Genomic DNA, 24,631 nt, shown 5'->3' with positions numbered 1-24,631 from the left:
CTTTTCCATACCCCAAGAAACGTGAGGTGGAGTCAACAGCAGCCAGAGTCCTTGGACTGAGAGCAGAAGAGATGGATCCCAAGAGTACTCTCTGTGTGTCATTTGAAAAAAAAAAAAAAAGGAAAGTAGATACTGGGTGGCCACAAATTATTAATTCATTTGTTGGGACCATGAAGGCCGAGCCTGAAAAAAAAAAAAATGTGTTGTCCTTTATTTGGGCTCACCCTACTTCTTCTTCCTTAGGTCCTAGACCTACCTTTAGTCTACTTTCTATCTCTAGGGTCCCCATATAATTAGGATGCCATAACTGGGTCACTGCTTCCACTGATGAAACATTTTCATAATCCTTTTACATATGATGTTAGGAAAACTCTGTCAATTTTCACTTAAAATTTTTCTGTATTTAATAGTTATTAAAATTTACATACTCTCAGGATAAAGTCCAAGGATCTTGCCATGATGCAGAAGACTATACTGAATCCAATTCCTTTCCTATTCTATGACCTGAATTTGCATCAAGATGTCCTCATTGCTTCCTCTGTTAGAGCTTAACTGACGTATTTTAATTTCTGTAACACACTAAGCTTGCTTCTTCCTCAGGGATTTTGCATTTGCTGCTACCTCCCCTTGGAAGGCTCCTTCCGACATGTTCGCAGGCTGATTCCTTCTTACCATTTGGGTCCCAGTTTAAAGGTTACCTCTTGAGACTGTCTTATGCCCTCTCATTTTTTCTTATCCATTTCTCTATTTTATGGCACTGCCATAAAATTTATCTTTGTTTAAAATTACTTGATTGTTACTTTTCTCTCTCTTGCCAGATTGTCTACTCCTCCTGTCTGACACATGGGAGGCACTCAGTAAATATTAATTGAATGAATAACCATGGTAACAAAGCAATGCAAAGAAATCATATCTTTTTATTCAAAAGGAATGGCACAATTTCAGATATGAGAGGAAAGGATGTTGGGGGAAGATCCCTCGATGCCCAGGACGTCTACTTTTTATTAGATATATTATTGAAATATGTAAGAAAATAAAATTTTAGAAATAAACAATTTTAGAAATACAATTCATAAAAATATATTTAATGGTGCCTTAAATATGTTTGGCAAGTATTTTTATGCCTTTCCCAATTAGGTAAAGAAATTGGATAGTGGGAGTACAGACCATATTGATAGGGTAGAAACATAATTGTCAGCTGCCAACTTTGGCAACTACTGTTGTTCTTAATAGACACACACAGTCTAGTGAATTGGAAATTGATTCAGAAATGGGCTGCAAGATGTCTATTGCAGACCACCTGTCTTCAGATTTTCATATTTTTAGTGCCAACCACTCCTTCCCCACATGCAACACTGAGAAATAGTGAAGATTTAATAGAGATTGATAATTATTATGAAATGGAGGTATACATGAGAACAGAGGGCTGAAATAAATACGGTGTTTTTGTAAATGCTGTGTTGCAGTACAAACGATATGTAGTAATGCGTAATTGAAAGTCTTGGATAAGTATAGCAGCACTCGCTTGACTAGGTTAAGATTAGCTCAGATGAAATTCTGTCTCCTCCACTTTCTGCTTGACATTGGAAAAATCTTTTTGCTCTTCTGAGCCTCACTTTTCTCATCATAAAAATAGTAGTAAGAAATAAAATGCCTAAAATATTATACATGTATTATTGTGAGGGACCAATATTACAGCCCATGGAAAAAATTTAGCATACTGTCTCATACAGACAGACAGTAAGCTCTCAATAGATACTGGCTGTTATTAATACAGTGATCACTATTGCATTCATTAATTACTCTGAGAATGCAAGGGAGTTATCAATATCTATTTTCAAAGTCAAAATTTCTCCCATTTTAGGATTTATTCCTAAGTATATTATTATTTACCTAAAAGAAATATCAAAAAAATGAAGATTTTGTAATAAGTACAAATATTACTAGTGTTTATATTTGTACATCTTATAATGAGTTTATCTCTTTGAAATTCAGTTTCATTATTTGCAAATTATAAAAGTAAGAAAAATATAAATGTCTCAGGGTAATTAAGATGATTAAGTGAAATAATAATTATAAAAGAGACTCAGCATGGTGGATATGTAGCAAAGAGTAAATGGCCATTAATATTACTATTATTACACATTAAGATTAATTTTTATGTGGGGCTTTCTAGTAGTTGTGACAAATTTTGTATCTCCTTTTATCAGTATGAGGAGAGACTGAGACTCAGAAGCTAAAACTCACTTAGGTAAAGCTAGAAAAATAGCATCTTGACCTCAGGTCTTTTCGGGTCAATAGCTTTCTTCTTTCCACCACACCTTGTCACTTCTGATGTTTAGTTTGTATTTAAAGTCTCTAGCATAATAAAGAAAAATGGATCTATTATCTTTCTATGGCTTCATTAGAAGATAAAAGCAAAGGAGTATACTTACAAGTAGTGCTAATATAACTCAGATATTTCCTGAGTTTGAAACTTGATAAGCCTAAATTTATTCAGCAGAGAAAGAAATTCTGCAAAATCCAACAGCAAAATGACTTCTAAGTAGTAGACTTTGGTCCATTTCCCATCTCTGAATACAAATGCTCCAGCACTCAAGAGTGGTAAAACACATCCCCCGCTGTCGGGTGGATATGCCAGATCTCTGAATTCAAACAGTGGTGGCATACATTTTAGGGAAGCCCTTGACATAAAGTCATGTTTTATATGATGAGTCAGAACTAATATTTTTAAGCTGAAGGAACTGCCATTTTTACTAGTTCTTTGCAACACAAGTCATTCTTCTTTACCCGGTTTATGGTGCCCCCTGTCCTTTTAAATGTAAGTAAGTTGCTTTACATCATATTCTGCATCTTCTGTAAACCACTTTCCTTTTCAGTACCTATCATTCTGTTTCAAAGTTTCATATATTTGTACACACTGTTCCCAGTGCTGGGAAAGTTCCATTGTCCCAATCTCAGTTCTTGTTTTCCATTCCACACCCGCCCATATGGCATCACGCCACCCTTTAGAATATTGGCTCTTCTTGCCTCTATGAAGTCTTCCCCTAGGGCCTGTTGTCTCTTCCACCACAGAGTTCATCAGAGTATGGCTCCTTGAATATGATCCCAGTTTTTATTTATACCATCCAATATTGTTTTTAATCTGCCCACAAAATATTTGCAGAAGGTTACTGTCTCAGGAACTATCCAAAAGACTCACAGAGTGAACATATCAAATACAGTCACTGCCCTCATGGTTCTGCCAAAATAGTGATTATTTTTAACTACTGATCTCTCCTGGATGTATCATGGGTACCATGAAAGCAGAGTATATCCTATTCATCATCAAACCCATAGTGCCTAGCACAAGGCCAAGTACATATCAGTTGCTGATTAAATATTTGCTGAATCATAGTTAACAAGCTGAATTCTGTATTATCATAAATATTTGTGTTTCAGTGTCAGACAATTCAGTCTAAGATTTGACTTCAGCTTCTTCTCTGCAGATTCCCAAAGGACGCGTTTCTTACATTAGAGGCAACTGAATCTGCCCTTCAGCACAATTTGTTGACTTTGAGAAGTTATTCCCCCAAGTATTGCACCAAGTTTTGCTTAACAAGGTGCCAGAGGTGCTGGGATCATTGCAGACAATATTTAGTTGCATACTTATGGCCCTTGCAGCTAGGGAAGGCTGGAAGGACACACAGGGAACATTGCAGATAAGAACAGCCTAGTTAATATGATAAAAGAAGCAGAGATAAAGCTCCTGTTTCAGAAAGTGTCTTGACACAAGCTTTCCCTTTGCAAAAGGCAATTGAAAATGAGCAAAGAAATCTTTTAATTTTCTGATTGTCTTCATAATTTCACTAGAGTGTCTTCACTTGTGGTGAAATGTGAATCCATTCTGACCCTGTCCTCTCTGGCTTTTACTGTGAATATATCTTTGAACACATATATTATATAGCTTATGCAATAAATACAAATAATACAACTTATTTATTTAATCAACTGAATAAATAGGTTTACCAAGAACCTACTACATGCCAAAGCCTATGACAGACACAGAGATTATAGGGAAAAATGAGACATAGTTACAAATTCACTAATACTTGCTGTTCTTTTGGGGAGGCAGAATCCAGGGCAGAAAAACATAATATCAATATAATAGGTGCCATCTTAAAGGTTTAAACACATGCTGGGAAATTGCAGAGGAGTCAGCCATTGAGTATTGTTCATGAATACAGGGAAACATCCAGAGGAGGCGACACTGAGCTCAGATTTGAAAGATGAGGGAAGAGTGACGGGAAACATCTCCACAATAACCTCTTCACTTTTTCCCTGCCTCCATTCCTACACACTTCCATCAGTTACCACACAGCTGCCCAAATGATCTTTTATAATGAAAAATGGACCATACCGGCCACCAGCTTCTCAACCCACTTAGAATAAAATCCAGGCTCCTCACCATGGCCCACACTCTCTTGATACTTGCCTACCTCTGATATCACATCACATAAAATTCACTCCTCACTAAAGACACTCCAGAAATAATATGTTCTGTCTGTCCCTTGGACAAGCCAAGCTCAATTTTATTTCTGTACCTTTACACAGACTGCCTCTTCTTCTGTCTGAAACTTTTAGCCCACTCCACCCCCAATTTGCATAGTTGACATATTTTTGTCATTTAGTTCTCAGCACAAAAATTGCTGCTCAGAGAGGATTTTTCTAAATGCCCAATATGAATGAAGTGGACTATTCACTTCCAACGTATCACTTTTTATCCTGATTTTTTTTTTTTTTAAGTGAGAATTCAAGCACCCGGAAATAAGATTCATGTATTCAATCCGTCTGGGACATTGTCTTATTCCCAACTCACAAAATACTTCCTGGTACATAGTAAGCACTCTTAACGTTCTTACATGATTGATTTCTCATCTCTCATCTATTTTATGATGATTTATATATTATAATTCTTATGAGGATACCTTACTGAACATATTTGAGAGTCTTTAGGAGACTCCCAACTTTTCCTATAAATTTGCTTAAGCTACTATAACAAGGGACCACAGACATGGTGCCTTACAGCACAGAACTATATTTTCTCACAATTCTGGAGGCTAAAGATGCAAGATCATGGTTTTAGTAGGATTAGTTCATCCCTAGGCCTCTCTCTTTGGCTTGCAGATTGTTGCCTTTTTCTGGTGTCTTCACACGGTCTTTTCCCTCTGTGTGTACACAGCCAGCCCTCCATATCTGTGATATCTATATCCACATATTCAATCAACTGCAGATCAAAATGTTCGAAAAAAGATAACAAATAACAATAAAATAACACAACAATAAGTTTTACAAACAAATAGCAATGCAACAAAACTATACAACAATATAATACAAATAAAAAACTACAGTATAACAACTATTGCATTTACATTGTATTAGGTATTATAAGTCATCTAGAAATATACAGGAAGATGTGGATAGGTTATATGCAAATACTATGCCATTTAATAAAAGGAACTTGAGCATCTATGGATTTCTCAGAGGGTCCTGAAACCACAGCCCCAAGGATGCCAAGAAATGACTATATTTGTTCTCTAATCCCATCTTTCTATAAGAATACAAGTCATATAGGATTAGGGCTCACTCTAAAGCTTCCATCAATCTTAATTACCTCTTTAAAGATCTTATCTCCAAATACAGTCATATATTAAGATGAAGACATCAACATATGAATTTTGGGGGTCCACAATTGAGCCCACAAGGCAATATAATATGTCACCATGAACCTGCTAGAAAATATAGAGTTTATTATAGAAAATAATTTATAATCCATAAAACTTTTCTGATTTAGACCATGGGTCTTGATTTTTTTCTTCATTTCAGCAAACGCTGGTATAATATGATACTGATATGCTTAAGCTCATGTAATGGAGACACAAAATACAGTAACTCAAGAAAGATACATGTTTATTTTTCTCTCAGTTCAGATGTAAGTGGCTATTCTATGGCAAGTGGGCAGTTTTGCTTCAGGAGGTTGTCCAGCAACACAGTTCCCTTCTAACTTCTTATCCACTATTCACTAAGGTGGTTTTCTCATGTCTGCATGGCTGGATCTACCCCCACTAGTACAATTTTCTCCTTCAGACCAAGAGAAAGGGCTACAGAAGAAATACTGAACAAGCAGTTTTCTTTTCAGGACACAGACTTGAAGTTAAACCCTTTACTTCCTCTCACATTCCATTGGAATTAATTTACTTGTATCATCATACCATTTGCAAAGAAAGCTTGGAAATACAGTCTCAATCTGGTTGAGTATGAGGCCTGTCACATGATTATATCATATTTGGTGGTTGAGAAGTTCTATTACTAAAAGAAAGAAGTAAAGAACAGATATTGGGGAACAATTTCTGCTACAAGAAAAGATATTGAGGGACAATTAATCTCTGCCAAATTAATTAGATTTTTAACTATATCCAAAATGCTTGCAGCAGTATTTTGGACAGAGAGTAGCATAAGACATGGTCTTTTCCACTATGTAACATTCTTATTTAAAAGTCGTAAGATTGGCTCAATCTGTTGTAATTATCATTTGAACCTGATTATTTTTATACCAAGTTTGACAAAAATTCCATTCACCACGGTCATATTTTTTTGATCATCCTAGTATTACCTATGATAAAAACTTAAGTCAAAATATTTTGCATAATTTCATGCTATTTTATACAAAGTAGCAACATAACACAAAGGCACAATAAATTAAACTCGATAAGCAAAAGGTAGAGGCATCTAAAGGACATAGTTTTGGAAGGGCCCTCACATGTCTAAGCATCAGCCAATGAACAAAAGAACAACCATAAGCAAGGTACTTAATGCTTCCAAATCTCAGTTTTTATATTGCTACACTTAGAATAATAGTTCCTTTGAGGGTTCTTCTAAAGGCTTAGGCTAATGTGTGAAAATCAACCTGCAGAACTCAATAAACCAAAATACAATTTGGTGGTTTTCTTTACTTAAGAACATGGTTTCTAGATAAGATTATCTGATATTTGTTAATCATTTGTGACATCACACAATAATCTTAAACTCCCTAAGTCTCAGTTTTCTCAACTTTATAACAAAAATAATAATAGCACCAGATTGACGGTAGTGTTACTGTCAGATTTGAATAAAACAATGCATGTAAACTGCCTATCAAGGTGCTTGGTGCATCCTAAGTGTTTAGTCAATATCATTGCCATGATTTTTTCTCTGCTGAATATTGTGGCTTAGGTCATTAGGCAAGAGTCTTCCTCCAGCCCCATCTAAGGCACTGGTTCTTTATAAATTGTCTGTGCTGCTGATGAATAAAAAGTGAAGATACATAGCACATCTGTTTCCCATTTAAGAGGCCTTCAGGCTGGGTGCTTTAAAGATTAAATTGCATTATTGTCATTATCCATGTGAAGACTGCTTTTCATGGTGAAGCTGTTCATACTTAGAGTGGAAAATTACAACTTCCAAAATTGTCTCCCCAGGGGAAATCTAATGGGAATTTTTTTGATGTCTCTTGTAAATGATCGCTATCAAATGAAGAATTCTGATTAAGGTCACTGGAACTTTTTAACAGATAGTGAGAGGGAAATCATGGGGCATATTTCTAGTCACATTCATTCCCCCATTACCCTTTGACCCGTTAATTCAACAGGACTCTTCAGCTGCCCTTTTTATGGTAATGGAAACACAAAAAAAGTTGGAAAATTTCTGACTAAAATTTTAGTTGTCCATTTGAGGCAATTAAAATTTTACCATCAAGTAATTGCCCATTTGAGGACAATAAGGTCAGATCATAAGAATAAACACCAGGGGACACCATTTAGTTCTAGGAATATTCAGAATTGACATCACTCATTCTCACAAGACTTATTATTTTCTAATGTAGAAGACATGTTATTGGAATATATCCCAAGAACACACTCTTTTCAAGCACTAGGAGATAAAAACCTTTCCTTAGTAACACTACCTATACGCTGGTGGTTACCATGTCAGTTCTAAAAGTCACGTTGGAACCAGTTAAAATAATTATTTAAGAAAAAACTAAATCCACTTAATTTGCCACCTGTATGGGAGCCTGTGTGCGCCATCAGTTGACTAGACAAATAGGTAGCTTGCACAGCCTAAAGAAGGAAAAAAATCAATCTTCTAAGAATAAAGCTAGTGTTAAAGTAACAGATATCCTTGAAGCTTGATTTAAGATCAGTGAATTACAAACATTTGTTGTGGTGCGATAAAAACATAAGAGAAAAATTTCCCCTTGACACAGAGGTACTTACTACTTAACAATTAGAAAATCAGATCTTGTCACATTCTGAATTTGTTGATTTCCTCATCATTAGATTCAAGTTAGACAACTGTGGTAGGAATACTACACGAAGATGTTTACTTTTTTCGGCATCCCACCAGAAGGCATATATGCTAGGGTTTTCCCACTATCAATGATGGAAGACTGAGAACTTGGTAAATACACCATGTGAATCATTTTATATGAAGGTAAATTCTTCTTTGGAATTATTAGGTAAACTCTGGAGAGATACTTTGAGACCATGTTAATATCCTGCTCCCTAAAAGTATTTCAGAAACAGGGGAAATACTTTCTAGTATCCTTTGATAATGCTTGTCTAAATCAGTTATTGCATTGGCAGTCAGAAAATGGTGACTTTGTAATTTTATCATTCCTTACTTCAACTGAACTTGCTGATTTTGGCTTACACATATTGATCTTCTAAATTTGCTTTGATGTAGGCAGCTCAGAGAAAAAATTCAGCAAAATTAGAACTGAAAGTTCTAATCATCTTTCAAAAGCTTACAGTACTGAAGTTCCCAACCCTTCTTGCATCTCTCTTTACTATTTCTGCTCTTCTTATTTTGTTCTGATTTATTCCATGCCTTTCCATTCTGCCTCAAAACCTTTTTGAAAGAAATTAATATAAGAAAATACTTATTTCTGGAATCTGAATAATGTCTTTCTGTTCTTGAATGGCCAGAAAGGGAGAGAAGGAGGGCCTTTTGTGACTGTGTCAGAGATATTCTTAAACTATATTAAAGAACCAGCAACATGCTTTCTGAAGAGGCTTTCTGCTTATACACAAACAGAGAGGAGGGCAAGATTAAAGAAATTTCTGTAATGTGTGAAGAAACACACATTACACTGATTTCTAGTCAATGGGACCTGGGTCTGGCATTTGTCAATTTTATACATAAACCAAGTACTACTGGCTTTGCGATTTGTTTAGATACATATCATATTTAGGAGTAGATATGTCATTTCCTTTCAATAGGTTGTAAGAAAAGGAGCAGTACAAAGAACCGACTTGAAAATGCAATTCAAAATGTATATTCTTTTTTAATTACTCAGTGTATTGTTTGAAAAAAACAGGAGGACAGCTCTCATCGTTCATCCATAGGTCTGTGAATCTTCTCAAAATAAGTTTGCCATTTTGTGCCAGCAAAATGCATTCAGTTGCAGGCACGTGGTTCCACATTAACATGCCATTTCTGTTAGATGTTAAGCCAAATTGTTACACACTCCAAGAATGATTTTGTGAAGCACTTGTGTGAAGCTTTCCAATTGTGCTTCTTTAAAATAGTTCAACAAGCTCCCTGGGAGATGGTTGAGAAAGCCCTTTACCAGTTGGCCAACCACAATTATTCTCTAACCCGGAAGTCTCGTCTGTTGACCAAACAGTTGAGTGGTTTACAGGAGAATGTCAATAGGACCAAACATTTTGACCATCCTGAATGGCTTGCATTTTAAGGCTTTAATCAAAGCAGCTATTCACTCATTTTAGAGCAGCATATCTATAAGTGCAGCAATGAGATATTGAACTCTTACCAGCTGTCCCCATAGTGAGCTGAAATGCTGAGGCATAGATATGGAAGTCACCACAGATACTAGGCATATAAATGCCACTTCACCTGCCAGGTGGATAACCCTGAATGTCTTTTGCAAGACACCTCAAATCTCTTCACTCAGCACACAGGCTTTACACAGTTATAGAGTATAGCACCACAGATATTCAGGGCCAACAACTCTATGAAAGGCATGAAAATGCTTTGCCTCCCAGAAGATGTTAAGGCTCCAAGAGACTGGTAAATTGAGACTGATCTGAATGTCCATTTCAAATCAGAGGAACAATTTTTTTTCCAAAAATAGTTGATCTGAAATTTGTACAATAAAAGTGAATTAAGCTTATATGTTGATCATGGTCATTGTATTGCAACTCCCTACTATGCTTCACCTCTCTGAGAGGTGTACAAATTCCTAGACAGTGGTAATGGGGAAACCCACAACCACACTGTAACTTCTCTTGCTTTCTCTTCTCTCTGTCTCTCTTTCACTCATTTAACTTTGCAAGCAAACTTGATATGGTAAAAAATAATAGTGGGAGTTAGAATGTGAATAATGTATCATTATTACTCAAGTCTTGGGTAAGTTATTTTCTCAATATACTTTCATTGGTAAAATTAAGTCAATTGTTTCCACCTTATATGTTTTTTGATGATTGAGGGTAAAAACATGAAAGACACCAGATATAGACTCGAAATCAATTATGATATTGATAGTCTGATAGAAAACAATTTCTGAAACATAACCCATAGAAGCCTCCCTCATCAACCACCAGATTTCTAACTGCTATTCATTTATTCATCCATCAACATATACTGAGTACTTGTTATGTAACAGGCATTGCGTTAAGAGAAACATAGTCCTAATTCTGGAAAAAAAGGCATTCCTTAATGACTGGCATGGATGAGTACAAGGATGATTGCCATTTTGTGGAGCTACAGATAATGAAAGCAGTATTTTAAGAGTTGATTTCAGCTTCCTATATGAAGTTCATAGTTATATCGTAAATTGTCTTTATAAGAATACTTTAAAAATGATTTAAGAACTTAGAAGTCAAACATCTAAATCCAAGTCCTTTTCATTCCCTGCTCTCCAATCATTCAATTGAATGAACTTGAAACAGTTATCTATAACATCTTTTACATCACTTTCTTCATCTGTGATATGAGGTAATAATTGTATTTATTGGTTCCTTAAGATAACTTAAGATAATAGCACTAGAACAGTTTGTGGGATGTTTAAATCCTTGATATGTGATAGTTATTGTTAGAAAGTCACTAATACATATATTTAAAAAATTTATTTAATGTCTTCTGTCTTGGAATTCATTAGGTTATAGTAATCTAATAGGACAAATAATACAGTTATGAATCCCAAACTTACAAAACTTTGTTTCTTGGAAGAAGAGAAAAGCAGATAACAGGACTTTAAGAGATCATCTAGTCCAACCATTTTATTTTGTAGATAATAAAACAGAAGCCAAGAGAGATATAAATAGCAGTTTTGAAAGATACTGTGCACATGCCTCATACTTTTTGAGGTACAGTAAATATTTTAACTCACAATAAGTCTACAGCATATTTACTGTTAGCATTTTCATTTTACCAGTAAAGAACCTGAGTAACAGAGTTTTCAAGTTACTTGTCCCAGGTCACATGGCTAACAAGCAGCAGAGATGGAAATCTGACTTGGACAGTCTGACTTTAAGAACCAAGTATTTAGCCAGTAGGTCATACTGCCTTTTAATGTAGAGGACGTGTCTAAGGGTATTCATCAAGACTCGTGACAAATGAAGAGCTAGATGAAAGTATATCAGATGCAGAGCAATAGGGTATCATCACAGCACATACCCCCTAATTCGTATTTAAATGCTTCTTACAGAGAAAGCAATTTGAGTTTCAAACTCCTTTAAGAGTTATTAGGTTTTGTGGGTTTTTTAAATATCAGATCACCATTCAGAAAGTCCAACTAAATATCTGCATTAATAATCAAGCACCAAATAAAAAAAAATTACTTTAAATTCGAAATGCCTAGTCTTTTCAAACAAGATCAGAAATTATCTGAACTGAATTTACTCCATAATAATCTTTTCAAAATACCTAAACTCTTTGTCAGTTCTTAAAATTGTATTGTCACACTCATGCTTATCAGGTTCACAGAGCAAGAAATATTTTATTTTTATTGCTATTAAAGTAAGTAGCACACTTTTCTGTTAGTCATCAGGAAATTATTGTCCATAAAGGTTTCCTAGGAGAAGAAATAATTAAAATTATTCTTCTTCTGAGAATCCATGTTTACTATTACTTGGGTGTATCAGTCAGCTTATAATAGATAAATGGAAAAGCAGCAGTGACAAACATCCCTAAATTTCATACACTGAAAATGTGTTTCTTTCTCAAATGAACCTCACAGATTGGCTAGAGTTCTGTTCTACTCAGAATCTAAGCTGATAATGCTTCTGTATTTTTGTAGTTACTATATCTGCAAAAAGATGTTAGTGGTCACAACAGCAGAGGAAGAGAGAATTGGAGGGCCACCTACTGGCTCTTTTGTCCTCTTGCCTATATATGAAACACATAGATTCTGTGCACGGTTTACTCACAAAAGCTAGCACTTTTCCCTGCCTAATGGCAAGTGTGTGGGAAACTGTAATACTACTTCAGAAGTGCAGAAGGAAAAAGCATAAGATTTGGGTAAGCATTATAAGACTATACCATAATGAATCTGTACATACTTCTTGCTGGACAGATAAGGATATAAAATGACTGATGTTAAATGTTCCATCGCAATGCAACTACTACTACTATTATTACTAAGGCTGCTACACTACTCATATACTGTATAGAAAGCAAGTATTATGCGCTAAGCACTATGTTAGCAAATTTTACAGAATATCTAATTTCACAAAACAAGGCCATGAACTAGTATTATTTCCAGTTCACAAATAAGAAATCTGAAGTTTAGAAAGTTTAGCATCTTGTTCGAGATCCCACAGATAAGAAGTGATGGATATACTTTGTTTACATATAGTTCATTATGACTTCAAAATATTTGCTATTTCCACTGTGAAATAAATTTAAGAGAGCAGGCTGGGAATTCAAAGCAAAGTATATTAGATAAATCTTCTATGTGCTAAACAGAAGAAGGAAGCATCCCTCTGTGTTGAGGAATGTACTGTTGTATTAGATAATGAAGGCTTATACAGAAGTAACTATTCTCTGGCATTATTTTTCATTGATGACAACCACATTGCTACTATATTTAGGGTTTATGCACCAGCCAAAGTGTTAGAGTCTATATGTCTAACATCTTAAATGTTTACTCAAACACTAAAAAGTAGGTATTTTTATTCCCTTGTTAAGGATGAGAAAAGAGACCCAGAGAACTCAAGTGACTTGAACTAGACTACACATTATAAATAGAAGATCTGAGATCTGAATTTATATATTTTTGGCACAGAATTCACATTTTGAACTATGTTAGCTCAATTTCACCTGCTAAACTTCTCGACATTCGAGGCTTAGCTAAAGCATTACTTGTCCTGTGAGTCGTGGTAGAAACCCCCAGTTAGAGGTAGGAATGTTCTCTTCTCCACCTTCTAAGAATACTGAGCGGAAGCCACTGTGTTAGCCATTATCACATTCTATTGTTATTGTCTGTTTATGAAAGGAGCTGGGCACATTCCTCAGCCCCGGGCTCAAAACTCCCTGAGCCTAGTACAAACACAGCCCATCCTCCCATCCCACCACATACCACCATATATCTCTCCAACTCCCTGAGCCCAGTACAAACACCACCTAAAAAGCCTCCGATAAGGGGACAGCCGTTCAAGGTTACTGAAAGCGCGGGAGCCAAAAGAATTTCTTTGTTCCCCTGCAACTTTTGGGCTATAAAAAGCAAACACTCGCATTGTTCGGGGCCCTCTTGTATACTGTGAAATGGAGGGACCAAGTTCGAACTTGTAGTAAAAATCCTTGCCGCTTGGCTTTGACACTGGACTCTGGTGGTTTTCTTTGGGGAACAAACGGTCTGGGCATAACATCTGGGGGCTCGTCCGGGATTCCCCAAGCCCACCAGACCCCTGGTCAACAGATCTGCTAGGATCGATCTACTGTTAGGTGAGCTGGCTCGTCTCCGTTTGTCTGTCTGTGTCTGTGTGTCTGTTCTAAATCTGAATCTGTGACTCGCGAGGTCTGAAACTGGAGCTGGCACAGTCCTGGCGGACGCGCTATAGGACGGCCAGTGGAGACCGGTGGGAGACGTCCCCTGGCTCTCTTCTGATTTAAATTGCGATCTGAGCTGCCGGAGCGCGTTCGCGATCCAGGCAGCAGCTGACTCTGACCCCGACTGCCGGGGCGCGCTGGCGATCTGAGCTGCCAGAGCGCGTTCGCGATCCAGGCAGCAGCTGACTCTCACCCGGACTGCCGGGGCGCGCTCGCGATCTGAGTTGCCGGAGCGCGTTCGCGATCCGGGCAACAGCTGACTCTGACCCGGGCTTCCTGCGCGTGCGATCTGAATTGCCCCGGCTCCCGGGCGCGCGCGTGCGATCTGAATTGCCCCGGCTCCCGGGCGCGCGCGTGCGATCTGAATTGCCCCGGCTCCCGGGCGCGCGCGTGTGATCTGAATTGCCCCGGCTCCTGGGCGCGCGCGTTTGCGGCCCTGGTCCCCGGGCTCCCGGCTTCCGGCGCGCGCTTCCGGCCCCGGTCCCCGGGCTCCCCGCTTCCGGCGCGCACTTCCGGCCCCGGTCCCCGGGCTCCCGGCTTCCGGAGCGCGCTTGCAGCCCCGGTCCCCGGGCTCCCGGCTTCCGGCACGCGTTTGCGGCCCCGGTCCCCGGGTTCCCGGTTTCCGGCGCGCGCTCGCGATCTGAACTGCCCCGGTTCCCGGGCTGCCGAAGTGCGCCTGCGACTAGCTATCATTAATAAGTCAGATCAGATTTCCTTTACAGGGATTCTAACCCACATTCCTTTACAGGGAAAAGACACAGAAAGTAAAAATAAGTGAGAGAGAGACCATAAGAGATGGGAGAGGGAGAAAGGGAGAAAGTGAGAAGGGAAATCGGAAAGAGAAAGGGGAAGAAACGGCAGACATGGAGAGTCAGAGAGACAGAAAGAGAAAGAGACTGAATGTAAAGGAGAGAGGACACGGGATGACAAATAGCGGGAGGGAGCAGGCGGAGGGGAGGCGGCCGGCACTCACGAGCCCGCTAAAAGGGAAAGTAACTTTGAAGGGCTGGCAGGGCAAACGCGAGGGCGCACTTCGCGGACTAGCCCCCCCCCGGGCCACCTGACTCCACGGTGGCTTTACCCCTTCGGGAAATAGGACCCCCAGAAGACACAGGGATCCCCAAGCTCCAGTACTGGCCATTCTCCACCAGTAATCTGTATAACTAGAAGACTCAGAGTGCTCGGTTTTCAGACAACCCCAAAGATTTACTGGCTTTACTAGATAGTGTCATGTTCACCCACCAGCCCACTTAGGATGATTGTCAGCAGCTCCTCCGAATCTTGTTTACCACGGAAGAGCAAAAAAAGAATACAGGTAAAAGCTAGAAAGCTGGTCCCGGGGGACAACGGTCAACCGACTGCCAACCCTGACCTCATAAACGCGACCTTTCCTCTGACCAGGCCGGCGTGGGACTACAACACGGCAGAAGGTAAGGGACGGCTACACCTTTATCGCCAGACTCTAATGGCAGGTCTCCGGGCAGCTGCTCGCAAGCCCACTAATTTGGCTAAAGTATATTCTATTCTACAGGGAAAGACAGAGAGCCCAGCTACCTACTTAAAAAGATTAATGGAAGCTTTTAAACAGTACACCCCCATAGATCCAGAGGCTCCAGGAAGTCAGGCAGCTGTAGTAATGTCATTCATAAATCAGGCAGCCCCAAATATTAAAAGAAAACTCCAAAAATTAAAAAACTTGGAAGAAAAGCGGATTCAGGACCTCCTTCAGATAGCCCAGCGGGTTTACAATAACAAAGATACTCCAGAGAAAAGGCAATTTAAGGCCACTGAAAAAAATGACCAAGGTCCTGGCAGCAGTGGTACAGAAAGAGCATCTACAGCCAGAGTACACCCAACCCAGGAGGCCCCCTAGGCATGATAATCTGAGAAAAGACCAATGTGCCTACTGCAAGGAGGCTGGCCACTGGGTAAGAGACTGCCCCAAAAAAAAACAACGAGGACAGGGACCCCCTAGGTCTGCACCCTTACTAATCACTCAAAATAAAGACTAGGGAAGATGGGGTTCGGATCCCCTCCCCGAACCTAGGGTAACTTTGCAAGTGGAGGGGTCCCCGGTCCAGTTCTTGGTCGATACGGGAGCACAGCACTCAGTCTTAGTTAAAACTAATGGAAAATTATCCTCCAAGTCCTCGTGGGTACAAGGGGCCACAGGAGTTAAAAAATACCCATGGACAACACAAAGAACAGTAAACCTCGGAGCCAAGAATATAACCCATTCTTTCCTGGTCATCCCTGAGAGCCCCTGTCCCCTATTAGGGAGAGACCTGCTAACTAAAATAGGAGCACAGATCCATTTCCTCCCTGAGGGGCCCGTCGTGACCAACTCCCACAATCAACCCGTGTCCGTCCTGACTATAACCCTAAAAGATGAGTACTGGCTCCACCAGGAGCAAACGGCCCCTGACCAGGACATAGCAACCTGACTCCAGCAATATCCAGAAGCTTGGGCGGAAACGGGGGGCTTAGGACTAGCAAAACACCATCCTGCTTTATTTGTTGAACTTAAACCTGGGGCAGACCCCGTGCGGGTACGCCAATACCCGATGCCCCTAGAGGCCAAAAAAAAAATTGCCCCGCATATCCGCCGGCTCCTTGACCAAGAGGTCCTTCGCTCATGTCACTCACCCTGAAATACTGCATTGTTGCCGGTACAAAAACCTAATAGTGAAAAATACAGACCGGTACAAAACTTAAAAAAAATCAATAAAAGGATTGTAGACATACATCCAACTGTGCCTAACCCATATACCCTCCTGAGTACCCTAAACCCTAAACATCAATGGTACACTGTTTTAAATTTAAAAGATGCTTTCTTCAGTTTGCCTTTAGCCCCTCAGAGCCAAAAGCTCTTCGCCTTCAAGTGAAATGACCCTAATAGGGGCATAAGTGGCCCACTAACATGGACCAGACTGCCACAAAAATTCAAAAACTCTCCTACCCTGTTCGATAGGGCCCTCCATAAAGACCTGGGATAACTTTCCTGCCCCCAACGACCTTAAACCCTGCCTTGCTGCTGCCCAACCCAGACCTGGACGCCCCACTCCACGACTGCACCGAGATACTAGCTCAGGTGCACGGAGTTCGAGAAGACCTGCAAGACCGCCCACTTCCTGACACCGACCTCGTCTGGTTCACTGATAGGAGCAGCTTCATGCATCAAGGCCAGAGGTACGCTGGAGCGACAGTGACTTCAGAGACTGAGGTAATCTGGGCGGAACCCCTGCCCCCGGGGACATCGGCCCAGAAGGCCGAACTGATAGTGCTCACCCAAGCTCTTACCTTAAGGGTGGGGAAAAAGCTGACGGTATATACAGACAGCCGATATGCTTTTACAACGGCGCAAATACATGGGGCCATTTACAGGGAGCGGGGGTTACTGACGGCTAAAAAAAAAAAAGAGATAAAAAACAAGCAAGAAATCCTAGCCCTGCTAACAGCCCTATGGAGGCCAGAATAGTTAGCCATTGTGCATCACTCAGGGCATCAGAAAGTAACTACTCCAACTGCTCAAGGCAACTTTCTGGCGGACCAAACTGCAAGAAAGGTGGCAAAGGCTCCCAGCCAACTCCTTACACTCCAGCTCCCTGACCCGGGCCCCCGGGACTTGCCATATTTCCCTGATTATTCAGAACAAGATCTCCAGTGGATTGACAAGCTTCCCCTAAAACAGATCCAAAATAAGTGGTGGACTGATACTAATGACCAAACCATCCTACCAGAAAAATTAGAACAACAAGTGTTAGAACACATCCACCGAACCACCCACCTGGGTGCTCGGCGGATAATAAACCTGATCAGACACTCTAAACTCAAATTCAGACATACAGCCGAGATGGCCAGCAACATTGTGACAAGTTGCAAAGTCTGCCAGCTTAACAACGCCTACCCCCAATCCCAGGCTACAACGGGAACAAGGCTCAGGGGAACCAGGCCTGGTATCTACTGGGAAGTAGATTTTACTGAGATAAAGCCAGGAAAATACGGGTATCGGTACTTACTTGTCTTTGTAGATACTTTTTCAGGGTGGACTGAAGCATTCCCCACCAAGAAAGAAACTGCTCAGGTTGTAGCAAAGAAAATCCTGGAAGATATCCTCCCCAGGTATGGCTTCCCCGTCCAGATAAGGTCAAATAATAGACCGGCCTTCGTCGCTAAGGTAAGTCAGAATTTGGCTTCCATCCTTGGGGCAAATTAAAAACTACATTGCGCTTACAGGCCCCAGAGTTCAGGACAGGTAAAAAAAAATGAATCGGACCTTAAAGGAGACCTCAACTAAATTAACTATGGAAACTGGCGCTAATTGGGTGGTCCTTCTCCCCTACGCTCTGTTCCGGGCCCATAATACCCCTTACAGACTAGGCCTTACCCCTTATAAAATTATGTATGGCAGACCCCCACCCTTAGTTCCCAGCCTAAAAGATGATCTGCTCAAGTCTAAAACAGAAAATGTCTCTGAACTCTTATTTTCCCTACAAGCCTTGCAGAAAATTCATCAAGAAATCTGGCCCAAGCTGAAAAAACTATATGAGACCGGTCCCCCGCCGACACCCCATCCATACCAGCCAGGAGACTGGGTCCTGGTCAAGCGACACCAACAAGAGACCCTAAAACCCAGGTAAAAAGGACCACTCCAGGTACTCCTAACCACACCCACCGCCCTAAAGGTAAAAGGCATCGCGTCGTGGATCCACTACACTCACGTCAAGCAGGTGGACCCAACCTCCGACCTCCTGGGACCAATCACTGCGGCGGCTGAAGCACCAGACACGTGGACTGTGGACAGAGCTAAAAACAACCCCAGTCAGGAGAAGTTTCCCTACTGTTTCTCAGAAACCAATTCCAGCCTCTGTAACATCACTACAACGCCCCCTAATATCACCTTAAAGGCTCCATCAGGCATATTCTTCTGGTGTAATAAAACCTTATCTAAAAACCTACCTAGTCTCTCTGTTAACAACCTACTGTGTCTCCCTGTCACATTAGTTCCCCGGTTGACTCTACTAACTGCTGGCGAGTTCCTAAGGTATACCAGTAACTGGACTAGTGCTGTTATTCACCCAGACCCTAGACCGAGACCTGCACGAGCCATATTCCTCCTCCTCATTGCAGGAATCTCCCTCACTGCATCCTTCATTGCGGCCGGACTGGCGGGGGAAGCCCTAGGTCACACCCTCATAAAAAATAACAAGTTGTACCAACAATTTGCCGTTGCTATAGAGAAGTCGGCTAAGTCCCTTGCCTCCCTTCAGCGACAGCTCACGTCCCTAGCTCAGGTAACCTTGCAGAACCGGAGGGCCCTAGACCTACTCACTACAGAAAAAGGTGGTACATGTATATTTCTAAAAGAAGACTGTTGTTTCTACATAAATAAATCAGGACTTGTAGAGGACCGGGTCCAACAGTTAGTTACACAAGTTAAGCACTGAAGTAAAAACACGGCAGTTTGCTTCAGCTACAGACCAATGGTAAAATTCCTCTATGTTTTCTCTGTTAAGCCCCCTTCCTTGGACCCCTGCTAAGTCTACTATTTCTGCTTACTGTAGGACCTTATGTTATTAACAGAATTTTACAATTTGTTAAAGAGAGATTTGACACCGTACAACTCATGGTCCTCAGAGCCCAATACCAACCTGTAAACGCTGAAACAGAATCAGACTTATAAGACCCAAAATTGGCTCTAAAAATACCTGAAAAAAAGGGGGGAATGAAAGGAGCTGGGCACATTCCTCAGCCCCGGGCTCAAAACTCGCTGAGCCTAGTACAAACACAGCCCATCCTCCTATCCCACCACATACCACCATATATCTCTCCAACTCCCTGAGCCCAGTACAAACACCACCTAAAAAGTCTCCGATAAGGGGACAGCCGTTCAAGGTTACTGAAAGCGCGGGAGCCAAAAGAATTTCTTTGTTCCCCTGCAACTTTCGGGCTATAAAAAGCAAACACTCGCATTGTTCGGGGCCCTCTTGTATACTGTGAAATGGAGGGACCAAGTTCGAACTTGTAGTAAAAATCCTTGCCGCTTGGCTTTGACACTGGACTCTGGTGGTCTTCTTTGGGGAACAAACGGTCTGGGCATAACATTTACATCACTATCTTACAGACAGACCGCAGACACCATGAAGTAAGCCTAGGCAAATGAGGTGTTTGTTGTTACCCTTAAAGAGAGGTGGGAGTATTTTCACAGAGGTCCCCTTGTCCCAGGAAAGCCTCAAAAGATACCAGCCTCAAAGTAAATGGACCATTCTATACTTTGGTAGCAGATAAACTTCAAGCTGTTTATGCAGTACCCACCTTTCTGAATTGGCATAGCGAGTGTCTGGAGTCAAGGACTTGAAACGCATAAACCCTCAGCAGAGCACAACAATGCTCAATTAGTAAACAGATACTGAGTGTGCATTTACTATTGTAGGACCTGTGCTAGGCACTGGGAATGCAACACTAAATAAGATAGCCATGGTCTATGGCTTCACAGAACTCATTTTTGTGGGAGTTTAGATAATCAACCAGAAAGCAAATTATCAAAACAAAATTTATGGTAAGTGGTGCTTTGAAGAGAAATTCACAACAATTAAAAAAGTAACAATCATAAATAAATATAAAATGATAGATAATAGAAAATAGGGAGATAGCTAGCCAGACAGCTGGATAGATAAACTCAAGCAGGGTTATATGACAAAGTGGACAAAGAAGGCCACTTTGTGTAGTGCAGCCAAGGAAGACCTTTCTAAAAAGGTGACACTTAACCAAATACCTGAACAATAATAATTAAAAAAAAAAACAAGTAGATAGCATACAGGGTAAAAATATACAAGGAAGTGCAAAAGTCCTCAAGGTGGAAGATCAGATATTCTGACAACTCCCATATATAACTGCAACCCTCAATTTCCTCTGGAATTCCAGATGGCATATTGACATTACTACCTGGATATCTAATACAAATTTCAACTTAAATAAATTATTTTCCCCAAATTGTTATTCCCCAGTATTGGCAAGTAAGACTACAATTCACCTACTTGTTATTGCCAAAAAGCTTAATCATTATTTCTTGGGTAGAATCAAAAATCCTGTAGGGTCTACCCTCAAAAGATTTCCCTGATCCAACTAATTCTCAACATCTTCGTCTCTACCCAATCACGCTGCCATCATTTTCCACCTGGACAATAGCAATTTCCATATATTGTCTTTCTGATTCTACTTTCATTCTGACATTTTATTTTCTGTTCAGCAGCCAGAGTTTCCATCAATTTTCCGCACAAAACATCCATTGCTTCCCTCCATCACTTAGAATTAAATTTAGAATTTTTACCAAAGACTTGGGGTTGGAGGGAATGGGAGGATATTGGTTAAGGGTATGAAGTTGCAGCTAAACAGAAAGAATAAAATAGTAAGTACTGAAAGTGGAAAAAAAAAAAAAATCCTTACCATGGGCTGGTCTCTCACTCCCTTTATACCTGTTTTCTTATCTCTCCCTTTATCTTTCACTCTGCTCCAGTTGACTGTGACTTCTCTTACTGTTCCCTAAACATAGCACGAATATTCTTGTTCCAGAATCTTCAGACTAGATCTCAAGATATACAAAGGGATAGCAAATGCTATTGTGTCCATTCTTCCATCTTCAGCATCTCTGTCTGGAATGTAAAAGTTCTCAATAAATGTTTGTTGAAAAAATATGAGGAAGGGAAGCGGAAGAAAGGAAGGAAAGGAAGAAAAGAAGGAAAAGCAAGAAAAAAAGGAAGAATATTGAAAGGACCCCTGGTATAGTCTAGAAACCCTTAAAAGACCACAAAGCCCAGAGTTTTGAGAAAAAATTAATAGTATCAGAGTATGACAATGAAACTGAATAAAGAAGTCGGACCTCAGGGGGCTCTATGGACATCAGTACAAAGTTCAGATTTTATTTTCTAAGTGTGATGGGAAGTCCAGAACAGCTTTTCAAAATAAACACAAATGAAGCACACTAAAGCTGTATCTATACCTACAAATGATAACCTTCTCCTTCTTTTTTTTTTTCTTTAGATGGAGGCTCGCTCTTTTGCCCAGTGCAGTGGCATGATCTCGGCTCACTGCAATCTCTGCCTCCCGGGTTCAAGTGATTCTCCTGCCTCAGCCTCCTGAGTAGCTGGGATTACAGGGGCACACCACCATGCCCGGCTACTTTTTTATTTTTAGCAGAGATGGAGTTTCACCATGTTGTTCAGGCTGGTCTCGAACTCCTGACCTCAGGTGTTCCACCCGCCTTGACCTCCCAAAGTGCTGGGATTAGAGGCATGAGCCACCGCGCCCAGTCCCTCTTTCTTTTCTCTACTGAAAAAGTCTTGATTTTCCTGGCTACTTAAGTGAACTAATCAATTTCAATCCATTCAAACAGTTGACCGTTATACTTAACATCCTCCTAAACACAAATAACTGATACATGGACACATATGTCACCTATCTTAACTTCAATCAAGTATATATGTGCCGGAATGAGTCACTGAACAGGGCCTGATGTAAGAATTAGGTTTATTACAGTCATTTTCTGCACTAAAAAGAGACAGGCACCTAAGAATGACAAAGACTAGAGTTCAACGTTCAGCCTTGTCTTTGGCTGGGTGACATTAGTCATATAACCTAAACCTCAGTGACACTCTCTGAACCTCAGTGTCTTCATCTCTAAAACAAGAATACTAAAAACCACTATTAAACTTTACTATGACTAGTAAAATAAAATAGGATACAGAAAGAACGTGCAACAGAGTACTTTTTCTGCTCCCAGCGAAGAGTCAAAGAGATCAGCCTTAACTATTGAGTACTTGCTTAAAGGAGAAACCACCACCTGTTGTGCTTCTGCTTCATGAGCTTCTATCTCCTGCTGACAAACCATAGAAACAGTGAGATATTAATTCATTACAACCAGTGGAGAGTTATGATATAAGAAGGTAAAGCAATAAACTACAAATGTTATGCCAACATTTGGTCCTGAGACTAGACTCCCTGCCAGTTCAGAGAGGTTGCTTAATAGGAGCATACTTCATAAAGAACCTGAATGTTTGTTTGCTTTTGAGAACTAGAGAGCCCAGGTTCTAGTCTGTTAGCTTTCTATAGTAATGATTTTTCCTGTTTTCAAATAAACATGCCAAGCTGAGTGGCTGGTGTCCCCTTTGGACTATAAGGAAGTAGCTTTTGAGAGTTCCAGAGGCCACATTTTCAGAAGGAAGCTGCAAAAGGGTATCCTACAGCTTTAAGAGGAACCCAAACAAAGCCAATTAGAATAGCTTTCTGTAACCATTCCAGAGCTTTCTAATTCATTTCCTTAAGAAGCATTAAATTTACTTACATGTAAAATCTAGTCACGTCTACTTCAGCAATAATGAAAAATGGTTCGATTAGACAGATACAAATATTTATTGGACAGAACTAAATGTCTTTCAAGATTATCAGGTGTTGCCAGTGTTTATGCTCAGAGAAGATGTAATCATTCTGTTTTCATCACCTGTTGCTTTTTAATTTCCTCTCTCATTGAGAATCCTATTGCCACAGAGACAATAACATCACTGTCTATAAGTATATATACAAACCGCACAGGAGCTTTGGTGCTGGGACAAGATATGCTAAAATAATAAAGAAAAGCAGATTATGCCATCCAAAGAGTTTTGAAAATACTGAAAAATATATGCTATCAGTGGCCACGTTTACACAATGAAGATCATGAGAAGAAAAGATTATAAATTTTCTGAAATTTATTTGAATATCTTTCAAGGATAAACTAAAATAATCTAATAAAATTATCATTATTATTTAGCTGATTATAGATTACACCAAAGAAATAACCTGACTGAAGAGGGACGCCTGAAGAAGGATGCAGACTCAAAGGAACCTGGGTCCAAGATTCAAGATGTTAACCACAAAATTGCTATGGGAATTGAGCTGGTTGGTTGTTTTATATGAGCTCCAGTCTCCTCAGTTGGAAAAGGGGATAGGAAATACTTATTCCCAGGCAGCTATGAAATGTCACATGAAATCACTGAGATGGAAGCTCTGTGAATATTACAAATTAGAGTGCAAAATGTTGGTTATTATTGTATATTATACAGTAATGTATATTTAATAAAAAAACAACTAAATCTGTATAGAAGATCAATGAGGATTTGGAGCCCCTCTGCTGCTTGAAAAAATAATTTCCCATTGTGTTTGTTTTCTAGAGCTCATACTAGTGGTTTTGTTTGTTTGTTTGGTTTGGTTATTTGTGTTTTTGTGAGATGGAGTCTCTCCCTGTCACCCAGACTGGAGTGCAATGACACGATCTCAGCTCACTGAAACCTTCACCTCCCGGGTTCAAGCGATTCTCCTGCCTTAGCCTCCCAAGTAGCTGTGATTACAGGTGCCCACCAACATGCCTAGCTATTTTTCATATTTTTAATAGAGATGGGGTTTCGCCATGTTGACCAGCCTGGTCTCAAACTCCTGATCTCAGGTGATCCACCCACCTCGGCCTCCTAAAATAGCCTCAGATGAACCCAAGCTCAAGAGACCAAACCTG

General features: G+C 40.1%; 1 protein-coding gene across 15 annotated transcripts in view; it reads left to right on the top strand.

Moving 5' to 3' along the window:
• LOC139357469 (endogenous retrovirus group K member 6 Env polyprotein-like) overlaps nucleotides 1-18,188 on the top strand; it is a 340,316-nt gene extending 322,128 nt beyond the window's left edge. For all 15 annotated transcript variants that reach the window (XM_071074830.1, XM_071074831.1, XM_071074832.1 and 12 more), the window contains one exon: nucleotides 15,490-18,188. The gene's annotated coding sequence lies outside the window, so the exon portion shown is untranslated. The remainder of the gene's footprint in view (nucleotides 1-15,489) is intronic.
• Nucleotides 18,189-24,631: the final 6,443 nt, after the last annotated feature.

This window comes from Macaca nemestrina, chromosome 12 (genome assembly GCF_043159975.1).
Source record: "Macaca nemestrina isolate mMacNem1 chromosome 12, mMacNem.hap1, whole genome shotgun sequence".
NCBI lineage: Eukaryota > Metazoa > Chordata > Mammalia > Primates > Cercopithecidae > Macaca > Macaca nemestrina.
This window is presented reverse-complemented; position numbering and strand designations above follow the sequence as displayed.